Raw genomic sequence first — 23,554 nt, 5'->3', positions numbered from 1 at the left:
CACCTAAGCCCTAAATGGAAGAAAAATCACCTAGGCAGGAATCGAACCCCCGACCTCTATGTTCGCAGGCATGGCCGTTACCCCGCCACCACCGAGGTTACCCTATGAGCACAGCATTACCTATTGTTGGTGACCTAATTCATAACTCAGGTATATTGAAATATTTTCTTTGCGCTACTCCAAGGCGAAGTGAAGTAATAATTTCCTAATCATCTTCTCTTACATCTTATTCTTAAACTCGCAGCAATTTTAGAATTCTTGTTTCTTTCAAGGTGGAGTGGACTCGGTGTTCGGCCTGAGAATAAATGAGCCGGGACAGTAATCAGGATTTTACAGTGACCACATTCCTATGGGCCAAAAACAAGACTAAAATTTCGCATATGAACTAATTCTCATGACTCCGTTGTATGAGCTACAATAAATCGTAAAATGATAATACCACCAAAGTTACTATCAACCCGTTGGTTGGTGGATGGGCTATGGTGGGGTCACTTATTACTAAGCCCAACGGCGTGTGAAATTCACGAATCAGAGTTGTGAGCAAGATCCTTTACCCTACACCGAATATGTTTTCCCAGGAAGATTTGGTAACTGAAAGCTTGGATAAAGCTGAGGTTGTTCAGGGGCGTCAACAGAAATCGAAGCAGGACCCTCCAGTCCGTAACCCAGCACTACGAATAATGAAATACCACGTCCCTACGTAAATGGAGTACTAATATTTAATTCTTAATCAGTATTATTGTTCATGTTCCACACCAATGAATCATAATATATTTTAAAGGACTCCGATGGCGGCGGGGTACCGTCTTTACCTCCCTAGTCAGAGGTCGCGGGTTCAATTTCCGCGTTTGGTGTGTTTTTTGTCCACCTAGGGCTTTAATGTTTATAATTGTGTGTATTATTATTAATGTAATCATAAAAAAGTGTTATTAAGGACAAAAAAAGTACTATTTTCCGATTCATGCTGAATAAATAAATAGGAGAGAGACAAAATGGTATTTAGGGGGAAGTCTTATAAATTTTAGTAAAAATATGTAGCCCTAGGATCTCCTGCTCCGTTTGGATGGTGTTTTGGGAAGACTATATCGTCAAAAAATATTTCTCAAGTCTTTCACACACTGTTTGGTTTTCTTGGCGACGTCACTAAAACCAGCTGTTAAGAAGAACGAAACCGTCACTTCCAGTCGGTTGATTTGTACATGAATCTAATACGTCAGTTCAGTATCTCTCAGTACAGGCAAATATAAAATGTCTTGCCACTCAAGTTTAATATTTTGTGTTGTCATGTTCACAAAAACGTATAGAATAATCACAGGTACTCGTACACACATACAGAGACCATTCGGAAAATTGTGAATCAATAATTAAATAATTATAAATAATGTTTACTGAGAGCAGTTAAATCCTCTAAGTCTTTCGTAATACAATGGGAATAGATGGATAATACCTGTTTCCTCCACCAAAATCCCATTATGAGATAAATTTCGGTTTTTCACCGATATGATAAGAGTTATTTCTATGCTAAAAACCAAACTAAGGACTTTCGGGTTATTTACACGGCCTTGTGAGTCCACACAGCAACTCCTCCTCGTTCAAACTTCGAAGACTGATAGGCAGGACCAAACTTATGATATAGAACTTATGAGCAAATTACTTACTAATGTATGAGCACATTTAATATGCCGTTCAAGGTTGTCAATCAAAAATGTTTTATGCATTCTGTAATCTTTTTGGCTGAAAAATAATGAAACAGTATCAGAATAATCAACCCGAAAGTCTGCGCATGAGAGGTGAGGGTAGAGGTCACCTAATACCAAGACCAGCGGTGGTGAAATTCACACATCAGGGTAGGAGAGGGTTTTACTTTCCCTGTTTCACTTGAAGCTTCTCATAGAGATGTCGGGCCCGAAAAATCGCACAGCTTGGGTTAAGCTGAGGGTACCCACACCTTCCGGTCAGCAGCCCAGCGCTCTACTATCTTGACTTCCAAACCAACAATGAAACAAGTGATAAAACATATGTTTGATGAAATTTTCTGCAAATTAATGTCTCAATGTTTTTATGCTAGGAAAAAATGCGACGAAAAATTGAAGGAACGATGTTTTCTTGTCCTAGTCAGGCCCCACCTAGAGTATGATGCCAGTATATGGGATCCGCAAGATTTAAATTTGATTTTGGAATTAGATCGAGTTCAGCGGAGGGGGGCTGGATTGGTCAAACATTGTTATGACCAACGCAGTAGCGTAACTACTTTGCTAGAAAATTTAGGCTGGGATTCCCTTACAACAGCGGCGTTTACAATATAGATTAAACTTATTAAAAACATTTGGGTGTAAAAAAATATGGGTCCTTTCCCGATGACATCAAGACGATAATACGAACCCCAACATATTACGGTCGGAGGGATCACGAATACAAGACTAGAGAGATAGACTGCAAGATTGACAGGTTTAAAATGTCATTTTTCCCCAGAACAATAAGAGATTAGAATGCTTGTCGTGGAAATCCCCCAGGAGTCAGTTTGACACAATATGTATTAACCTACAAGGCAGGGACTGCACATAGTTATACATAAATATTTATTTTGTAGGTTTCCCCATCTAACCCCCTCATCCCTTACCCTTTCTTCCTGGTGCTGCACCCCCAGCCACACACCTTTTTGGTGGCTCGCAGGGTATTGATGTAGATGTAGATGCTATTTCGGAATCCGAAACACTGCTACCATATCATAACTGAGGTTCATTATTAAAACACAAATGGAGGTCTGAGCAAGGTATAACTGCCACTCTGCTGCCTTAGCTGAAAGCTTTTCCTCCTCTTACTTCTCCTCTATAGCAAAACCGAGGTAGGCAGGATAAAGTGTCCTCTGCAGCTGAAAGGTTTAAATGTTAAAGGTGAATCGGAAATAAGTGAGCCAAGTGCACTTAATTCTCTCACGTGCCATCAAAGTATTTGCGCAATTTGTTTCAAACAGTCCGATGGTAATTAAAATTTGGCCTTGCGCTTATCATGGTGACTAAAAATTATATTTACCGGAAATTTTCCCTTGACAAAGTCCATGCGCAAACGGGAAAGCACGAGTAATTAACTCTTATAAAATATTACCACCGTCATGATAATTAGCAGACGTACTAACTGCGCATTCACATAAAGACTGATTAAAACATAAAAAATGTATTCACAAATTCAATATTATTTGCTTCATTCCATTTTGAACGGCTTTTCAATTTACGTTTAACCTTATGATAATTCGGATTTATGCAGGATTAAAAATTGTTATATCGGACGGTAACGGGCATCTAAGTTTTGCTGATAAGCAAAGATTGACTTGGTGGTGGAATAGTTTGTTGATGGACCAAGGAGGGAGAGAAATCCAAGTATTGAAATAAAGACACCAAGTAATCACGCAGTTGAACTCTCTATCCGAGGACGGAATATATTTGAAGTGTCCTCCAGGCGGAAAAACTGAAGTAGGGATAAAAATACCTATAGAGACAAGTCTCTGAAGCTCAGCGGTTAGAAGCACTTATTTTCTAGTCTAAAATATTTGTAGCCCAATACTCTGGATTGCAGTTCAAATTGCTCCACGGATTTCACTGTCTATAGTACTGTGTTACGGAATCATAGTGTAAACTTGTTCATAATTACCCTCATAAGTAATTAGGGGTACTTACTGACAACTCTAGGGTACGACTGCTTTTGCAATCGGTTTCAATCACTGAAAATAACGATCCATTGACAAATTAAATAATACGCTTATCCCATATGTGCCCAAAGAATTTGTTTAAGTGATCCATATACTATATTCCAATTTGAGAAGCTAATTTTCCGATTTATTAAGAAAATGATAATTTTACATATATTTTTATGGAAATTGATACCAAATTATAAAATATAGCCGCCTCATAGCTTTCAGATTTTTACAAATATATTTCAACAAATAGAGACCCCAAATATCCATATTAGATTCAATGTCTGAAGAGATCGGTCTGAATCCGTATAAACCAGACAACCTCACAACAGCCCCCGCGAGAGTGGCATTTGGAAATGTCTGTTTGCATAAAAGTCTTCACTAGCGACCGTTACTTCATTGAAAAGAAGGACATACTTTTCCTTTCCATGACTTTATATGCCGATGTTGGGGCGAGCTGTTACATAATTTGAAAGGAGAAATGTAATTTTCATAATTTGAATGTAAGTATAGCTACATGGAATTTGTCAATCTCCCTCGTCAACTATCTCTATGATTCAAGGGAGTCTATTTTGGTGAAAATTCATTCAGTAATGAAAAATTTAGAGGATATACTCCCACCAGTCAATGCCACCTGATTCTTAGCCCAGAAAAAGGAAAAGATACTAAACATATGGCACCACATCAACCTCATCTCCTAATATCTACATACTAGAGCGCTTTGTTAATATTGATGAGATATTAGCCGATTGTTTTTACAATAATTTATATCTAAATTGTACTTGGATAAAATATTCCGCTACGATTTAAAACGAATAATAGTCATGACGTTATCTATAACAACAAATATTAACCTTTAAAATTCAATATTTGTTTTGTATCTGTCCAGTTATCTTTCGATAAAGACATACAACATATCGATTACATTTATTTTGTTTCAGCAGTCACATAAAGCCTTGAAGGATTGCTTTACGGCGAAACATATGATTGTCAGGTATACTTACAATCTTCAAACTTGAAAACATGATCTCTTGACGGAATTTATTAAAAGAAAACTGAATTGAAATATAAAATTAATCTAATCACGTAGTAAAATCAGTTTAAATTTAAAAAAAAAAAATTTGATTTTATCAGTGTAATGCATGAGTCAAAGACAATAGTGGGTATTCATAAAGGATTCTATAGCCAAGGTATTTAATAGAGGTTACAAAACGTGATGCCCGAGCACAATAAATCCTTCATTTTAGGTAGGTTTCTATGATGACCAGGAATTTGGTGGGTGGTACATATAATTTGGAACAAACGCATTATAGATAGAAATTTGCCCCATATTCTCAGAGAATTTATTGGCGGAAATGAATTCAGGTAGTTTCTGTTTCATACCATAAGTGAATGATTCAATTTTCCTCAATAGTTACTGATATCCCTTTGGAATTTGTTCAAAATTTTTAATGTATTTTTCGTTCAAAAAAAATACATTTTCCTTATTTTTCGCTCTCAGAAAATATTAATTATCGGTGGACGCATTGCACGTAATTAATGTAGGTACTGTGAAGGCAATACGCAATTTTCTTACGAGGAAATATGCATTGTTTAAACCCTTTTACTCGCGTGAATAGTGCATTACTCTTGCTGCGACCTAAATCGAAAATGACCGTCTCGGCTAAGTGATCATGACAGACGATAGGGATAGGTGGGGAGTGAATGTTGTAAACGGTGTCTGCCATTAACTATGCCCGATGACCGCTTTTAATAATATATTCCCCTTCGTTCTGTTTGGTTTTCACCCAAAAATTCCCACCACGTCACCCGGGATCAAGCGTTTATTTATGCAGGCGATCGTCACGCGCACGGGAACATTGCACCGAGCTAGGCTCACGGGGCGCTTCAATCACGGCACGCGGGAAAGCCCGAGGGGCGTGCGGAGGAGGCGGGTGTAGCACGACGAGGAGGAAGAGGGTGGAGGGAACGCGCCGAAGGTGAGGGAGAGCGACAGGAACACATTGGCCCGATCACAAACACACTCACTCACACACACACGAAGGCGCGCACGTGTGAAATCCCATGGAGCGTTCGCACGGAGGTGGGCAGGAATGATGGCTCTGCGGAAAACTGTAGGAAATGGATTGGGGATGCAGATGCCAAATGGGTCAGAGCGAGGATGAAGCCGAGATTCACGAGCGGGTGGGGGGGGCGTGAATTGAGGGTAAGGGTTGGAGTAGATTGTGATGGGAGAGCACAATTGGGAAAGGGGGAGACCCAGAGAGTGAGGAGGTAGGGAAGGGAAAGATGACGGAGGGGGGGAAGATATCCTCCATCCCATCTCTCGCGGAGAAGGACCCCATCGCGGCTCCATCGCATAAGTAGAAGATATGCCAATAGACATTAAGCAAATGGAAGGAGCGGGGAACTGGGGGGAGTGGGTAAGGGAGGAGGACCGACGAGAGTTACCTGTGCATATGTACCTTATATATATATATATATATATATATATATATATATATATATATATATATATATATATATATATTGTGTTCGTACTTTATGTGTGTTCCTATCCCTTTTCCTTATATCTGTTTCTGTATATATATATATATATATATATATATATATATATATATATATATATATATATATGTTTTTACACGAGTATGTGTATATGTGTGTGTGTGCCAGTTTTTGTGTCCACATGTGTCTTTTTTTATATGCCATATACACACGTACATAAATATTCCTACTATTCCTTCTAAAAAAAATCTGGCTGTACTTTCACCGAAAAAAAACTACTAAGAATGTTAGGCTTTGTTTTGTGTTCGCTATGAATCTGCTAATAAAATGATGCATACACAAACACACGTATAATCTATATGATTATAAGTCATACATATACATATGTATAAAACTCAAATCCTTGGGGGTTTATGCAACCAAGTGCCCTGATTCTTGGTCTAAAATGTATGGCGCTCGAGAGTTGTCTCTTCCACTACCGGAGAAATAGACGAGCACACCATAGGTAAGGAAAATAAGGAGAGCAATCATGCTGTTTCATAAAGGGTAAGCGTAAGGCGTTTAAAGGTAAGCATAGACAGAAGAAGTAGGAAGTGGTTCTTTCGGGTTTTCTTCCGCGTGTATCCATTTTTCGGACGATATTTCGCCAACGTTCCAGTTGGCTTCCTCAGGTCCACTGAAGTGGACCTGAGGAAGCCAACTGGAACGTTGGCGAAATATCGTCCGAAAAATGGATACACGCGGAAGAAAACCCGAAAGAACCACTTCCTACATCAATAATCTCCGCGGAAGCCTACATGGAAACTATAGACAGAAGAAGGTTATGAGCCATATTGGCCAAATACACATTCAAACACGAAAACCAGCAGAGCGGCGAAAATATTTGGAAAAGGAATAGTAATCGATGTAAGAGGGAAGGGAATTATATTCATGGCATGGAAATTGATACACTACAAACGGCACAATAGAACTCGAAAATACAAATTGAAAACACGTAAAAGACCCACATTTTATTAAGTTTAAGCTTTCAGCCTTGTCTGAGACCTTCTTCAGGCCAGACTGCTTCGGATCCAGATTCCGGATCGTTGTTATATATAGTATACATATTTATTCATTCTCATAGAGATGGATATAAGGAAGAGTGATAGGAACACATGTAAAAGACGGACATAGGAATGGTGGGGAATGTGTAATCCAGCAGATCACAAACGTAAAAAAGTTTCCTTGACTGAAACTCGAACCACGGATCTTCGACTTGACGCTCTAACGCTTGACTATATTCGTCAACTTTCCTGTATTTTGTACCTAATGATGTAGAATATTTGAATAAACTGGTCGTTTTTATAATTATAAATTACTAATATTTGTTTGCCTCTCTCTTCATCATGAAATTTCAAGAAGAGCCTAATTCCATCAAATTTAGACAGGCCTCGCCCCGTTAAAAAAAACATCCGAACGGAAAAATACTTTTTTTTAAATCAAAACCCGAGTCAAAGCGCTTAGATTGTACCTACTTTGTTAATAGTACAGGACAACCATAAACTTAACTCCTGACTATTGTACAAGACGTAAATTTATGGTAGACCAAAAGTTACAAACTGAATGTAAAATGATAACTATGCAGTAAATCATACCTATATTCGTAGTAATAGCCTGAAATACGCCGCCATCATGCACGCATTTATTAAAATTTTCTGAGGAGTATATTTTTTAAACCTCATTTCATGAAGGTAACACCTTTCTGAATATATCATCATATATCATGACTGTCAATCAACATTAATCTCGGGCATGGGCATAAATTGCCAGCAATTTGTAACCGTTAACATGTGAAATAGCTGTTTACGGAATACCTGCAGCGATTGCGGGCCCATTCTCTCATGAAAAAGGAAATTCTGCATCCAATATCTTCACCATTTCAACATGCATTAACTTCAGAAAATACCAACATGACGATAAATAAAATATACTGTTGGTAACCTATATTTTCTTAAAATATTTCTATAGTAAGAAAGATGGTAATTTAATCGCGTCTTCCTTCATTTTATGAAAAGTTAGGACCGGGATATTCTGATAAGGGCTTTAACTGATTTTAATCGAAATAAACAAATCCATTCAATCGATAGATTCGGCATCAAAGCATTAATTAACTAATTAAATCGCATGTAGTCAAATGAAAATATTATTCCCAGCAAAACATTTCTCTTTGAAGTTTAAATTACTTATTACAAATTAATCTAGCTGTCTCTTCTTTCTTTCCAGACGCCACATTAAATCTCTTACTTTATTGTAAAATTTTCGAATCCACATATGATTTACATTCATATATTTTACAAATATAATTTTATTTTATATATTTTATAAGCATTATTTTTTAATTTGCATTTTAAACCTAATCCCTTTTACTTCATTTCGAAATGGATGCTCTACCATTTTTCATTTTTGTAACAACATAATATTCACCACTCCAGCACATGTTCTTGATATCAATCCGCTCAACTGCATTCAATAGGTTCACAGATTAGAAACAAATTATGAAATAACCCCGAAGGAGAAGATAAAATCCATTTTATAATAAATTTTCTCTGCTTTTAAAACAATGTTTTTTTAATTTTTTGTGAGATTTGGTAGATTTAGCCCCATTTACACGGAAGGATTTAATCGCTAATAGACGGTGTTTTTATCACAGAAAAAGGACTTTCCTCCATGTAAATGGAACACAGAATCAAATGCCGAGCAGTTTGCCATCAAAGAGTAGAAAAGTTTCAACTTTTATCTGTCTAACTCTGAAAATAGTCCAGTTGGTGTGTAATCCGATTATTTAACAAAGGAATCTTTTTTTTAACTCTCTTTGTTGTTGTCAGAACATGTGTACTACTGGTTAGGAACTACCTTTAAATATTTCTTGTTAAACGTACTGCGTCCTAAGCAAGAGGCCTCAATATTTCCAGTGTCACAACAAGAAATAAAAACATCCCTCGTTGATTTTATGAAAATTCGTTTTTGTTTATTTTGGATTCGGTACCTTTTTGAAACAAGTCCCACAGATGCATGGCTACATCTGGCTTAACACTCGCTGATGTGTACAATGTTTACTCACCGATGTCTGGGGCACATCCAGTTTGCCTAGGCGTTTGAATTTGACATGTACGTGATTACTGTCGCACAACCGCCAAAAATAAAATCAAAAAATGTGGAAAATTGGCCCGAGCTCTAACCCAGAAAATACTTTTGATCCCCTCCTGAAAATCATGAGAATCAATAGTGAACTAAAGGCAGGATATTTCATACCGAAGACTTCACAACAAAAAATAAAAATAACACTACAGTGTTGAGGCTTTGATAAAATACATCTATGGAATTTTTATTTCAGATGACTGAACTGAAACTGTTATTTCTGACTTTTTCGTATCACTGAGGAAAATATGAAAATATTTTTGTTGAAAAGCGATTTTTGTTTTCAAATGATTTATACGACCCATTTCTTTAAATCATAGCCATATTTTCACTGCATTATCGTTCTGACTTTCGTGCTTTGAACCAGCGTTGAGTTCTATTTTGTTAAAGGAGCCGGTGATTTAAAAAAATATTTACCTTCCTAAAGAAAACCTTTTTGTCCTACGAATATGAACGTTTGCCGACCACATTGCTAGGGCATAACTTCAAGGGGAAAGTAACGATTTTCAAGTTAATGATAGTATTTCTGTCTATTGCACCTACTCAAACAGAGTAATCTACTTAAATATACCTAAAACATTCATACATAAATAAGGACCTAACAAATGTGGTTAGAAAATATGCTCATTTCAGCATTCTCGATTCCACATAGAAAAATTAGCTTAGTTTTAAAAAGTTTGTTTTTTAGCTGGAAAATATCTCCGAATACATTAAATGTAATGCTAGTTAATTTAACGTCAAATGAGGATTAAAAAATTCAGCAATTTTATGTTAAATTGAGCAAATAATAAATAAGTACCAAATGAAACAAAGCGAGTGATGACTGTGAAGTAACAGTTGAAGCTTGAGGTGAGGATATCTGGAAAGGGATTCCTAGGGAACAGTGGCTTGAGAGGAACCTTCGGAGTCGGCAGGTACTCTTCGCACTGCCGACTCTTTGCCAGTGAACGCTCATTAAAAATAAATTACATTAAAAATGCATAAAAGTTACATTAATCCGTTACTTATACTATCCAAACTTTCCTATACTAAATAAACTATTCTAGCAAAACGTCTAAGTAGTAAGTCTAATAGCTATTGAAATCAGCCTTTAATTTTGTAAAACCATATGATTATTATTTACCGTTTATTATTAACCATATGATTTATTTATATAACCATATTAACTAAATTATTTAAAAAATACATTAATGCAGCACGAATCTTAAAATAATATACTGTATAGTACAGTAAATCAAATTTTTGCACCGAAGCTTGTATTGCTTTCAAGTTAATTGATCTAGCCATTATATGAACGTAATCCTTTTTCAGCGTCTAGCATGTTAATTATGTGCTGCATGTTTTTGATCGGGGTTTTAAATGGTACAAATCACCAATGAAAATCTACCATACACAAATTTCAAACAATTTATTAACCGTCGAAATTGCAAATGATGGAAATAACTCAAAAATTCAATACAAAAATAATTCGTGAATAAAACATTCGATAGACTTTAGAGGCCCCTGATAGTTGATTCATATGCTCCCGACTATTTAATAGTTTTTGGGTGAACTCGCGATCTCCCTGTGCTGCGATTTAAACAAGTTCAATAGGGTGATTGTCTTGATTGCCCCTTGCGGTGGTTACAGTAAAAATTTGCCTGAATTATTTCCTTGTTATCATATATAGTTAAATAAAATATTAACTTTGCAAAATTTCCGACCAAACCTAGACATGTTCAGCAATTTAAATGCAAATATCGCCTTTTAATATGAATGACACAAATTTCTCACTCTCATTAAATATAACGAAATAATATAATCTGATCACTCTGAGCGATGACATCTTCACCCTCCACAACTCCAACGCTTAATCTAATGCTTCCATCAACAGAAATGATTTGACAGTTACTGGGGGCATAGAGGAAAATACTATAATGTGAGAGACAGAGAAGGTACTAATTTGACTAATATATCAATGAAACTGATTAAAAATTAAGAGTTTACTCTCCTCCAAATATCGCAGTGTGTTTGAATGGAATTATGGCAAATTCGTTTGATGTGAATGCGTTATTTCGGCCTAGGAGTTTAACTACATGTAGATATTATTTCAACCCCATATTATTCTGATTGGAAATTTTGAGGACGTTGCTCCTCAGTATTTTACTGACCATATCCATGTTTTTCGTACAATTAATACGGGAATAAAAATTTAATCTGGCTATATAAAGAATAAATATCAGCCTAGTGTAGCCAGATTTCTTAAAAACTGCTAGGATAAGATTATAAGTGTCTCCATGATGTTCGCAAAGCTGGGTTTGTCATCATGAGACAAGGGGTAGTCTTAGACTTGATTGTAAATAAAATTAGAGTGGATGGGTTTGAATCTAAAAGTTCAATTAATAATCCATCCCCAAAATGAAATGTATTTGTCAACAAGTTTTAAAGGTTAAAATAGAGGCATATAAATTCCTGAACTAACAGATCTAGAGCACGTATTTTCCGATTAACGGCAAGTGACAGAAATAAATTTAACTTCTCTCTTCCAAAATCAATCATCTTCATTTCACATCCGTTCTCATTAGGGCTTGCACTTACTGCATTGTGCCCTCGCCTAACTGGTATTCACAAAGTGGATTTATTCACGCTATTTACCGAATTTCAGGGTTTTCCTCATCCCGATATCCAATTCGATCTGATCCGAAGTTCAGTAAATATTTTACATACTTCTCACTATTTCTTATCACTTGCATTGATTAAACGTCATTCCATAATTTAAATTTTAAATAATACAACATAATAATTTCTCCATTGAACATTCGAGGTACACGACAGTTTTGACTAATTTAGCCGATCTTGTTCCATCGTACTTCTATTTCTAAAGTTAATCGATTTGAATGGAGTAATTCATTTGCAAATTTTCCCCAAATTAAAAATGCAGCCATCGGGGATTATTCTTTTAACCAACTCTTTCTACAAAATAACTGCTTATTCCTAGCCAGATACGAAATCGGTACCTAGCCTATACAAATTTTTCAGACCAATATTTACATCCGCGAGGGATATAAGGGTCGTATACCAGTCGTCCCCCGCCTTTAAGTGTTGTATATCAAAAGAAAACGTCTCCATTTTCATGCTGGACTGCCTTTCAATCCTGGAACCACGGAGTTATAGGAGATTTCAGACAGAATTTTTCGCACAAATGAGCAAAGAATTTTTATATGCTCGACCGAAAGAGGATAAAAATCCGAGGCGTAACGTCTTTGCGCAGACCAATTTTATGGACATGCCTTTCGAAACTCCCATCGGTTTTAAGAATGACGGTAATTCTGCAACGACGCAATATTCTCGGCAAGAAGGTTGCCTAGGAACGCAGAATCTTGTGCTTATTCTGCAACGAAATCAAATCTCTCAACGACCAAAAGAGAGTGTGGTGGATATATTTCGCCAAAAACTAGTTCGTCTATCACCAAATTCTAATGAAACGTTGGATATACCCTAGTGGAGAGATAGATAATCAATGTCACCATTTAGATAACTTCAGGTAAACCGATGTCTTGTGATAAATATATCATCGTTTCCCGGAGGACCATTCATTTTAACCAGGTCATTGAATAAAAAATTAAAATAAATTGTTTGTTTCTCTTATTACAGCATTTCTAATATCAATTTTGCAGCTTTATGATGGAGTAGGCGGGTAAGGTATTAGGTGAGCTCCATCTCAGAAATTCCATCTTCGAGCTAATTACTGTGGTGGTGGTAGTCGGAAAGATTTAATAACAAATAACAAATGATAATTACGACTAAGCCTTACGATCTTTAATTTTCACAAATGTACCCCCAAGTGTTTACTCTTGACCTCTAATTCAGTTTGTCAAAAATAAATACTTTTTGTCTAAGTTAGCAAATTCAGAATTTAACAGTATCATACTTCCTTATTTTTCCTTGGAAAATTTACGACTCTAGTCTGTTAATATTTAAAGCAGGCCAGCGTGATATTTAGTGATAAGTAAGCGTCATCTCGTATAATAATAATAATAAAGAAAATACTCTCAGATCGCTTTCTTTCCCTGTAACTGTATGAAGGTTCAAACGCAGTCTCAGCGTAAGCGGAGTCTAGATGACTCGAGGTGGAATAAGGGAGACGATTAGGTTTTGGGGGATATGGACGAGGACAAAAAGTTGAGATAAAACGAGCACGGGAGAGCAAGCTGCGGAGCAAAGGAAAGTTTTGTAGGGAGAAGGGACAAAAGTTGGAGATATAGCAGAGCTAGAGAAAGGGGATGGCATCGAAAGGACGAAAGGAGAGTTCAGAGACGAGAGAAGAGGATGCTATGAGAAGTGAAAAGAGGACAACGAAAACAAGACATCCCCTCAAATGGAGTCACGGTCTTTGTTGAATTCTAGCTAAAAAGCATCATCCTCTCCCTCTGGCAGCAAACCCCTATATGTTCCTTCGCCTTCGGATGACCTTATGCAGAGATAAGAAGAAATTGGTCGCTTTCATACGAACGCTCCCAAGTCACCGTCCTTTTGTATTTTGCGGAACAATTTGTCCTTTCTAGCGGTTGATCCTTTTTACACCCACAAAAGGAAATTTAGAGGTATGACACATTTTTTATTGGGATGATGGCCTTAGATTTGAATATTCGTTAAATAAGCATGTGTCTCATGCTTTAACGAGTTTCATTTCTGAGTCTCCAGATTTGTATTTAACCTCGTTTTATAGGCGGCTGGTTAATCCTAAAGGAAACAAAATCCCGTTAAGGACCGCCACGGACGCGGAGGCTGAGGGTCATCGGCGTCTTTATGAGCTAGAATTTCGGGTCGACGCGTCATTTTGTTCGTCATTATTTTCACGTGAAGTCACCCAACATAAAAATTCCCCAAAAACCAACAGAATAGGCTCTATGGAATAAGATCATAAATAAATTAAATTAAATGATTTGACATAAAATGTGACAGCAACGTGATGCTTGTTTCTTTCACAATGTTTCTTTTTAAATATGGCTGCAGTCTACCCTTCCTTTTAAATTTCATTGGGATGAAAGTGGAAAAATTATGATCCCAATATCACAGAAAATTAAAAATCTTCACAATCTTTACGCGTAAAAAGAAGGCCCCCCTTTTGGCTGCTGCTCCTTCAACTCTCACATATCCCTAACTCGGAGTTTTGGTATGCATTAGTTTCTCCGGAGCCTCTCAAATCACACATCAGTTCAATAATTCAAAGGGAATGATATTGCTTTACCATACATCTCCGCCAAATCTGAACACTACGGGAGGGACGACGACGGTCAGTTATGACATTCATTTTCAATTTTTTTTCCCCCATCCCGACTCAGAGAAAAACGTTTCAAGCGGACATGGAGGACGAAAGACCTTCGTCGCAAAACGGAATATGCTCGGAGGGAATTGCAGAATCAACAGCCGGAAAAACTGGCGAGCGAAGCGATGGCCCTCGCGGGAGTTCGAAAATCGCTTGTTTAAAAATACTGGCTGAGGGAAATGGTAAACAGAAAGTGAAAAATAAAAATAAAAGACTAATCGAATTAGAGCTCCATCAGTGGGCCCCCGCCCCTTGAACTCCGCCCCCCCCCGGTCCACGATGACTGGTAACCGCCGGGGAATATTTTTAATTTTGGATCAATCAGGGACCTTATCCTCTCGACGAGTCCTTGTACACCCTTCTGCCGTCGTTTAAATTCGCTCGAAAATGTTCCGCAAAAAGCCTTTGAATAAGTCTCCCGCCGTTTATTCAACCACCGAGAGAAGGGAATTAGTAGAGGTGGAGATTGGGGAGGTGGAGGTAGAAGGAAAGATAGAAGAGAGTTCAAAAGAAAAAGATAAAAAAATTGTATACATTTCCATAAATACGTGTACTATACGCCCTGAGCGAGCACTCATGCCGTCCTCTACCGACGTCTGCTGCACTCGGTCACGTCACGCCGGGGACAGTTCAAGGAGGGGAGGCCGAGAGCGAAAAGAGGGGAAATGGAGAGAGAGAGAGAGATGAGAATACAAAAGGATGGGGAAAGGAGTGTGGAAGGTAGAGCACATCCCGCCCTCTCCGTGCGAGGGGGTACTCTTGGGCTTGCGGGCGTTTTGAAGGTCTCCGCGCCGTGCCCTTGCACGGGAGAGGCGACGCAGGACCCTCGGCAGGACTGACCGCAGGAGCTCTCAGACACGTCCGACACCGAGGACAAATCCGGAATGAGGGATTAGAGGGGCGGGTGAGACGAAAGGATCAAGCGCCCGAAGGCATGGAGGAAAGCGGGAAGCTCGGGAGTAAGTGAGGGGAGGAGAGACCTACCGCGCTCCCGTAGTCCCATTGAGTGATCACAAGAGTGCATGGCGGCGGTTTTGGTGACTCCGGCCGCGCCCCAATCAGATCGGAGCAACGGCACCGAAAACTCATGGTACCTATTTGTGCGCTGGGCTCGAAAAGTGGTATCAGCGTCGGATTGCGACAGAGTAGTATCACTTGAAACTTGGCACTTTCAGATGTCGCCTTCCAACGTTGACGCCTATTACCTCTCGAAGCCTAGCTAAAGGGCATCCCACAGTTTTACCATACTGTTCCCTCCGCGTTGTTTAAAATTTCTTGAACGCACTCGGCCATATCGTCTCCAATTGCTCTCCGAGAAACTCCTTGGAACTAGCGCTGGAGATGAAATATCTCATATCCACTAACACAACAAGTTTAAATTTACATTCAAAAACAACAATCGCACTGTTCACCCAAAGAAATTTTATAAACAAGTTAGAATCAATAGTCTTTCCGTGAAATCGTATGGTTGCTCTTTTTTAATGAATGTTCAAAACTTCGACGAAGTGAAGCCAGAAGTAGAAGAGTTGATGTAAATTAGTTGGAAAGAATTTAAATTTGTACCTTGCCAACATAATTTAATGCAGCAATAACTTGATTATAGCCTTTATTTTAATTTTTTTATTTACCAAATCGCGGACTCTTTACAACAATCACCGCCGGTGAAGATTGCGGAACGAAGAACAAGAGCACAATCCCCATTCCCCTGGGTACTCGTCTCGATTCCTTAGGCTTTCCAAGATTCCAGCCAAGATTCTCATGGCAAGTCCGCCCGAAAGGACAGAGAATGTCAGGATGATATCTCGACCTTGTGAAAATACTCCAGGGGATTCTCAAAAAAAAAAAAACAGAGGAAACGAAAAACTTAGAAATTTTAAATTTGTTTCAATTAACTTAAATTCCACATACCAGAATTTATGCGTATGAAATAAAGTTTTTTCCCTTCAATTACTTTTCAATGCCATTACTTCAAGTCTAGTGACTTTAGTTTTGAATTACGCTTAAAAATCAATATGCTAACTAATTGCATATTTTTCTTCAATATATAATTAGAAATTTAGTTTTATTATTCCGTATTGAAATTCCTTAAATAATTACCCAAAAGAGTCCCTTGGAGAGGAGCATGAATTTTTTAAAAATTAAGGACGATGTTATTTTTTAATAAGAACTCCTAGGATATACTATGGAATTTAACAATTGAGAAGCCTTAAAATAAATTAAATAAATGCGGGACTACATACTAAAGATAGGAACTACGTGTATCACACGTTTTTGACATTTTCTGGTCTTCTCCCTAATATATGTCAAACCCCATCCAATATTACATCACACCTGTCCATTCACTCACATGTCTAATATGAAATCATTTATTTTATATGCGGCCCTTATAAATCTGGTAATCGATTTAAAGTTATCTAAATGCCCTAAACGGTTACCTTTTATGTATTTTTCATTTGTAAGCCGGAAATTTATTTCCGAAATATCCCAATCACTCCAAGTAATCGTTACATTTAGACTGTGTGGACGGACTTATCCATTTTTTTGCGATACCTCTGCTTTTTCTCAATTCACAAATCATAAGAATAAATAGTAAACTCATGCTACGTGAATCCTGAGTGAATTGAACAATGAAAGAGCCTTCTTTGACGCATGAAAACACGAACTTGTCATGAAAGAAAGCATTATCCTTTCTCAAGTTATAAAAAGATATTATTTTAAGATTATTTTGCCACAAAATCACATATTAAATAAATTATTGGCAAATATTTTGCTGGTGGTCTATGGCAAAATGTAAATTCCGTATAAATAATTAACGAAGTGATTTAAATAATCAATTCTGCATCCCATCAGAAGCATCTGGCATGGTTTTGGGACATGAACATTGAAAATGGATAACAATGTTCAATTAGATATCTTTTATAAAATTTTAAACCGATAAATTTTTATTCGTAGTATAAATCGAACGTTTAATTAAGCATTTAAAAAAGGGAATAATTTGATTGGAAAATAATTTAATCAAACAAAAGTTGAAATATAGTATTATATTCTTTACATCTCTTTCCACAGATTTCAAATCAGTCATATTTAAAAAGTTGATTTATTTTTTGGAGGTGATTGGCGATGGTAATAAAGTATATTTGTTAAAATAATATTATTATCAAGCCCAATTATTAATTTGAAATAATCTAATCATCGCTGTAGAGGAATTATAAAATATCCCAGAGTTTTTTCAAAAAAATAAAGGATTCACAGTTGAAAGAGCAGGCAGAGGGAGAAAAAAATCATCTCATATTCCGGACTAGAGGCGAACAGTTTCTAGGTGAGTCACTGTTAGCCTATTCCCAATCAGTATAAAATACCCTTCTCTAGCAACATCAGTTAAGCGTTCAAAATAAACATATAGCAAATATATATCAAAGCTGAACTGAGGTTGTTATGGTGAATCATAGTACGATACCACATATCACAATAAGATAAATTTTGAAAAAAGTCGTTTCAGTCCACTGAGCTCCGAAAAGATTCGCCAGCGGCACTGTATTTTGATATTTCACAGCCTGACTAAATTCTTCATAATAACTCAACGAATTGTGAGTCTCCCTAACCCTAAACATTTTCAAATCAAATTTCGGACTGGTGCAAGGTTTTCCTCCGGGAATAAAGTTTTAATAAATTCAAAATAACTGACTTTTGGGGTGGAAGAAACAGGGAACGCGATTCTGTAAACGAAACGGAAGGTGTCGAATTCATGGAAGCTCCTTTTTCCTACGCAATGCGAAACAACTGGGACCCCCCCCCCCCAATCCTCCTCCCATTGTGCCAACCCGTATCTTATCTCTATATCTCTCTATCTCATTTTTCTTCTTTTCGAAAGGGACGGAGACTTTCGACCTTGCCTTTCCCGCCCGAAAGGGGAAACAAACCAAAATTTCAAACTCCATCTAGGTAGTCCTTTTTATTTCACCTCTCCTCGACTCATTTCCCTCAGAAGCTTAGGGCAAGGCGAGATGGCTTCCGACTCCTTGGAATTCAACGGTGGGATAACCGGAGGCTTCGTTGCTCGAGCGGGAAAACGGATTAAGAAGTTAAAGAGCCCCCGCCTTAAACTCGCAGTTCAGACAACACACCTTCAACCCGTTCATTCCCATCGAGTGCAACCTCAAATCTCCTCCGCTCCCTTTTCAACGCGAAGGAATGCATTCATTCGCTCGTTTCTTCACGTTCAGCGTGCTGTTTGGGGCTCTCCGCAGAATACAATTTTTGGCACTATTCTCGCTCACCTTTGTGAGTTGGAATTATTTCTCAGATGCTGAAAGAGAGCTAAGTACCTTGGACGTGGTCGAATTACATCGTGGTGACTCGCGAACCAATGACGCTATTTTATCCTGGAAATATTCACGGAGAAATTTTACGTTTAAGAGACGTTACAAAACTGTATTTGACAGGGTGTCCTCAACAGAAAACCTGTCATGTTGCTGTTAAAATTGCGTAAAAGTGGGATTGACTAATTTGTATCAGTAATTATTAGTAATTTTACGGTGAGTTGATCGAATTCTGAAATCATTTCCGCCATTATAAAAATGTGGGAAATTTCATAGAGGTCGGATTTTAAGGGAGAATTAAGGGTGAAAAAAAGCCCCACTTTGGATTAATAAGCCTGCTCAAAATGATGGACGCCATGAGATTAACAGTTTAACGTCCCATCAAACGGACGGCGTATTCAAATTGAAAATCTCTCCACACAGTACCTTTAAGGAGGAATCAGGATACCAATGAAAAATATCCTGCCTCTCCCGAGATTCGAAACCGGGTCCTCATGGTGGAAAGCCAATACACATCAGCTATCGCAAAATTCTTATCCCCTAATAATAGTTCCTAAGGCATTTGTGCTAAGCATCATAATTCTTCTCTACTTATCCATGGTGGAATTTTTTCGACAAATAACGTAAAGGAACATAAAAAATGTAGAAGTAGAAATTGATAACAGCAGCCGTTTCATTATGACCCAGCCAATTGCTACTCACGCTTAAGGATACATATACAACGTAAACGCTAACTGTTACGTGTCAAAAAGGATATAGGGATGTAATGAAAAAGCGGACGTGGAGCTTGGAAATCAGGCGTTGGCATATCACATACTTTATAGATTAATTATTTCTGGAGCCCCACGAAGTTATAATATTGGGAATCTATATACAGATTTAATCATGGTTCATATTATTAATTTATTGTTGACGTGTAACCGAAACTCTAGATTTAGTAATGAATTGCAATGACCATATCCAGTAGCAAATTTTTTTAAATTTTATTCCAGTTTCTCGAGTCCCCTTAGCAAGTTGCTCACGCTCCTATTGAGGGATCTGGCATTGCTCTGGGCGATAGGTACCCCGAAAGCTAATGCATTCACTGCCTCATCGATGGAACAAACATAAGACTCCCTAAGGCTAAAAAAATCTTCCACTCCTATGAATCAAATTCTGTGCCCTTCGGTTTGAGAATCCGATCAATGACCAAAGCGATCTGTACCTTTTGCATACCTATTCCAGTTCGTCCGCTTTATGGTTTTTGCTCTTCCGCCCATTGCTCGCATGAATAACCTTCGTTTCTCGCATTCACCCGTTCGCTTGCGCTTGAATGCCAATCCGCTCCGTTCGTTCGTTCGTTTCGTCCATTCGCCAGTGCTATTCGACGGGGAACGACCACGAAACATTCGCGGGCTTCAATCCCGGGCGGCCCGAGCGCTGTAAAGTCGAATCGGACGCCTGCCTACAAAGCGAAGGAATGAGAGAGCGAGAGAGCGCGCGAGTGTGGGACATCAACGCACAAACCAACGGCGTCCATAAACAAAAAGAACTCTCCCGATTATTCCGGGGTAAACCCAGTTTGCGGACGGCATGACCCCGGGCGAGGCACGGCCGACAACCTCTCTAAATATACAAATATATATCCGCCTGATACAGTCGACAGGAAGAGAGGGAGGAGAGGATGAAAGGAAAGCGAAGAGACCGCATACAAGTCACTTTCTGTACGCCTCGGCTGCTTTTGACCAATTGAACCAAGGATGTGCGGTGCATGGCGAATTTAATGGGCTTTGACGGCTTTTGTTCGACGGGATGCGCGTAAACAATGGCCAAAACTACAGCCGTTTGAACTCGCACGAGAAACCGCCTACAACGAGACGCTCAAAAGGTCCAGTGCTCTGCCAAACTTCAGTGTTCGCTGCCAATCAATACCTTGCCGATACGCGGTTGTGAGCAGTGAGCTAATGTTAAGCAAGAGTTGTTTTTCTTCGGCAAATGGGAATGACACTTGAGTTTTGGTTCATCGAAATACTTGTATCAGTTGCGAACCCTGCTTCATTAGACGAATTTTACGTTCCGACTGGTTAAGTCTAGTCTTCCTTTGTGGGGTGAAGAAATGCTAATCCTTAGATATACGTAACTTATATCGTAAACTTAACAGAGAAGTGGTTTATATGCATTTTGGCAACATAATGCAAAATAAATATCGCTTCCCCCCCCCGGAAATTAATAATTTTGGCTATTACTAACAAAAAAGCTGATATTAAAAATACAATGGAGCATTCTGTTGGAACCAAATGTTTGATTTTAACCACGGGTGGTTGGCCCTAGGTGGCTCCGAAATATCCATTTTCAAAAAATAAGTTCTAAATAAAAGATGATAATAATTGGGTAAGAGCGGATGGGGATGGGGATTAATTTCGAGCAGACATTTCTGCATTTATCACGTTTAATAAGCTGTGCCTATCACGAGAAGGCCTGTGTGTGAAAGGTCGCTCTTCATATTTATTGCACTTAGTATTTATCAAATTTACCCAATTACATTGCCTGAAAAATTAATTACATGGGTAAATCAAATAAACTGAAATCCAAATAAAATTTTAAGATACAGTAATCTTAAATTTTCGATGGGATCCAAAATGAAATTATGATCAGCTTTAAGATAGTGAGTGCGAATTCGTTCATTATTGGTTTCCTCTGGCTCGGATGGAGAATTTTCCTCGTTCCAACGCCTCATTTCGAACATTTATTCCTAAGTTCAATTCCTGATTTTTAATTTCCTTACTTCTGAACCACCCATCACCTGTTTTCTAATGCACTCAAAAATGAATATCGTTTTGTAAAGCCCAAAATTACGAAAATAGTCAAATACAGACGGAATCTTCACAAACTATTCTTTGGGAAAGGACGCCAAATTAAATACAATCAGTTATCTCGAGCACATGTTATTAAATACTTTTAGTTCTTAAAAATCAGTACCAATTTAACCAACCCAGTTTTAACGCATAGAATTTCAAATTCCAAGAAAGATATACATTATATTGGTGCTCAGTACGCATCCCTCCTTGTATGAAAACAGTGAATGCTTACCTTTAAGGAAGCAATTCACCGCCGAGGTATGTGAAGATTGACTCCTCCAGTTCTCTTTCTCAATCCAGCAACTTTCACCTCCGAACGAGTTCAAACTCGAAAAATCATGACCCCACCGGAACCATCCATATGGGTCCTTGTCCAGATGGGAACAATTGACAGACTAGTCAAATCCAGGGAGTAATGGACACCACCGGCAGGCTCGATTCCCGATAACCGAGAAGAGAACGTCGTTTGCTTCCCTCTCCAAAGGAAACTTTCCCGGAAACAAATCAAGTGGGGAGAACTACGGAGTCGACGTCGATGAAATATTCCCGTCTCCTCCACACACCACAAAAACACTTTTCCTTTTAATCTCTCTCCTACCCTTTTATGGGCATCACGAAGCGAAGCCTCCGGAGAAAGTCTTCCACGTTCGGGAGCGGAGAACAATATTCACCTCCCGAACAAAACTAAAATAAATTCCCCGAAGAATCAACGAGTTGGGATGGCGGGAGAGACCCTACCGAAATGGAGGTGGAGTCTCACTCTCTGGGGGTATTAAAGAAAAATAAAAAAAAGGGGGAAAGCATTAAGGGAAGAAAAGGGCCGAGTGATTTAAGGCCCTTCACGGGAGCCGACGGAGGAAAAATAAACTAGAGCGTGAAGCGCTTTTATAAAGTCAGGTCGCCGGGGAAGAGAGTTCGAGAGTTTCGGTCTGGTCGACGCGTCGGGAAAAACCTCCGGAAACTCCCAAGTTCCCGAGAGAGGAAACGATCACGGGAGTTTGAAGAACTGCACTTTTTCTTGCGGGAGGAGAGTCAGTCGATCAGGGAGGGGTGGGTCAACGGGCGCGAACGTGGGACCGCCGGCTACCGCGTCCTTTGCCCTCTTCTTCGAACTCTTTCCCCCTTTCCGGGAGGGTCACGCCTTGGACACGCACTCTCTCGCTCCGACTTACCCCACCGGGCGAGTATGGCACGGAAAAGGGCGAGGGTGGGGTTTGACGGGGAAGCCGTCTGTACGGCCGCACGGGGGGGGGGGAGAGAGGCGAGCTGGCGGGCGAGAAGGCTCTTTCGAGGGCCGAGGGTGTGCGACGCGCACGGCGACCCGACCCCGAGAACGGAACTTCCGCGACTGACTGCTGGGCCGATTCCCCGCGCCGACGCCCGCCGAGCGCTCGAGACTTCTCGGGGAGGAGGAGGGACTCGCTCCGGCAGCCATACGCAGTCGCCGCATCCCCCCCGACTCTCACTCCCCTACGTCCCCCCCCCCACACGTTTGGGCCCCTCCTCACGTCCACCGACCCCCCACACCAAAACCACCCTCTCCTTTCGTCATCCCCCTCCCCACCTCTCCAGCATCCTCCCCACGCCCCCTCCCCCCAACCAGCAGGCGAAACCCTCCCCCTCGACCGGCGCCACTGAAAAACCCTCTTCGGTTCTCACCTTTTGCACCCATGTGCGACACCGCCGCCTCCAACCCGAAATAACCACCGCCGAG

At 39.2% G+C, this 23,554-nt stretch overlaps 1 long non-coding RNA gene across 1 annotated transcript in view; it reads right to left on the bottom strand.

The window, feature by feature from the left end:
- LOC139694229 (uncharacterized) overlaps positions 1–22,599 on the bottom strand; it is a 338,103-nt gene extending 315,504 nt beyond the window's left edge. The window contains exon 1 of the long non-coding RNA XR_011702106.1: positions 22,073–22,599. This is a non-coding gene — a long non-coding RNA (uncharacterized lncRNA). The remainder of the gene's footprint in view (positions 1–22,072) is intronic.
- Positions 22,600–23,554: the final 955 nt, after the last annotated feature.

Source organism: Hetaerina americana, unplaced genomic scaffold, assembly GCF_022747635.1.
Source record: "Hetaerina americana unplaced genomic scaffold, ioHetAmer1.1.p SCAF_5, whole genome shotgun sequence".
NCBI lineage: Eukaryota > Metazoa > Arthropoda > Insecta > Odonata > Calopterygidae > Hetaerina > Hetaerina americana.
This window is presented reverse-complemented; position numbering and strand designations above follow the sequence as displayed.